Genomic DNA, 2,407 nt, shown 5'->3' with positions numbered 1-2,407 from the left:
ATTTAATCATGGGCCAAATTAAATTTTAATTATGTTTAAGAATTAATTTGGGTCCACTTGAAGGATTTGATTAAATGCAAGGATTTAATTATACTTTAAATGGGTCAAATTGGGTCCAATTAAAGGATTTAATTAAGTGCAAAGACTTAATTATACTTTAAATGGGTCAAATTAATTTTATTTGGGGCTTAATTGGTGAAAAATTAAGTTTGGAAGCCTAATTTGGGCTTAATTAAGAATATTAGAATTTTAAGAAACCAAATTTAATTTTTACCAAGTAATTGATTGAAATAGGGGGTCAAATTGCAAGAAAATTAAAGTTTGGGGATCAATTAGAGGCTAAATTGATAAAATCCAAGATTAAAGACCATTATGCAACAGGCGGCAAACTATAGGGTCTCAATTGACAAAAACAAGTGGCAAAATTGAAGAAATTAAAAGTTTAATGGTCAATTAGGGGTTAAATTAACAAAATCCGAGACCAAGGACCATATTATAAAAGGCGCCTAACTTCAGGGTTCAATTAAAGTTCAATAGGGGCTTAATTGCATTAAATCCAAAGTTTAGAGTCAATTAGGGGTTGAATTGAAAGAAATTGAAAGCTGGAGGACTAAATTGAAAATCAGTTCAAATCCCTAATTCAACCCAAAACAGCAATGTTTTGAGAAAAAAAAAGGGCCAGACGACGTGTTGTCTGGTCACTATTCATTATCTTCTTTATTTTTATGAAAAAATTGGTCCATTCATCCCCTTTGCAGGTGCATTTAATGTACTTAACGTCCACCAAATTTGCCAAAACTTGCACGAAATTGATCACCAGACATCCCTCTACATCAGGGTATGGTCAGCACCGGCTCACTAGCAAATAAACGGACATGGCACCACCCCAAAGAGGCCAACTCAAGCAGCCTACAGCTACAAATTTGACAATTTAACAGTGCGACATGCCTACTTTGAGTTAACGATTGGGATCTTTTTTATCTGAATCGAGGGCTGAAATTTTTCTCTAGAGTAGATGAGATTGCCCTCTTCCACCACCTATAAATAGAGGTGGATTTGATGGCCTGAAGGAGGACAAAATTGGGTCCAAAGTTGGCCAAAAACCAGCCCTCTACCCCTGTTTCTACAGTTTTTCTTTCCCACTCTCCCTCCGTCGTTCCAGCCACCAACAGCCTATACACCACCAACTCCACTGTAGGAAGATACTTACCGACCATCAAGAGCCATCGTGAACCTTTCTCTCTCCTCTTTGGAGCTTCTCATTTGCTTTTTCTTCTTCTGCTTACTCTGCCACAGGCGGCCAACTCCTCTACCGTTCCTTGAAAAGATGCTACCCAGAACATCAACTCAACCTCCTGATCACGGTCGTGACCACAGACACCGGTAGCCTCCTCCTCCGCCTCTCAGCAGCTCCTGCAACTGTTTGGTTGCATGCAGCATGTGAACCGTAAGTGTTCACATAGCTACATATAATTAACATGAAATTTGGGTCGGGCTAGTTCTAGCCCCGCCCAATCAGCTGGTTTGGCCTAGCCCAAAAAAAAACAAAAAACTAAAATTCCGGGCCAATATTGGCCCGCCTCTTCTAGGGCTGAGCTCGGCCTAGTCAGATGGGCCGACCCAGCCTACATGTCTAGCTAAGTTTAGCATGTCAAGGTAAAAAGGTTACACTAATGGTGTAAGAATAAGTATAGTGTAAACTTAATATGAACTTTAATGTTTGATACTAACATGTTTTGTATTTGTTATCTTGTTCACTCTTTAATACTTTGCTTGTTAAATGACTAATCTTGATTTATGTTGTATAACACTTGGTACAACAAATGCTTGGCACTTCCATAGCCCATAATGTATGGTATAACCAACACCTGAGCTATGAAAGGAACTTGATTTATTGTTAACATAAGTTATAATCATGAATGCTTGACGAGATTTACAAGTACTAGCATTAATCGAATAAGATGACTAATGTAATCATGTTAACAATATATAATCTGATTGGAACCTCCTTTGTGTGTGGTTTCCAATTCAATAATAAGAGTTTATACTATACTTGTTTGATATACCATTAGTGGAACCTCTAACCTTGACATTTGTTATTATCATTGTTTAATCGTTACATTAATATTCCATCTCAAAGTTCTCATCTTCTTCTTCTTCTTCTCTTCATTTTTGTTTATTATTATTATTATTATTACTACTACTACTACTACTACTACTACTACTACTACTACTACTACTACTACTACTACTACTACTACTACTACTACTACTACTACTACTACTACTACTACTACTACTACTACTACTACTACTACTACTACTACTACTACTACTACTACTACTACTACTACTACTACTACTACTACTACTACTACTACTACTACTACTACTACTACTACTACTA

The sequence above is a fragment of the Populus euphratica genome, unplaced genomic scaffold, assembly GCF_000495115.2.
Source record: "Populus euphratica unplaced genomic scaffold, PopEup_1.0 scaffold263.1, whole genome shotgun sequence".
In the NCBI taxonomy this organism is placed as follows: Eukaryota; Viridiplantae; Streptophyta; class Magnoliopsida; order Malpighiales; family Salicaceae; genus Populus; species Populus euphratica.
The sequence above is the reverse complement of the archived record's forward strand: the minus strand, read 5'-3'. Positions refer to the sequence as shown.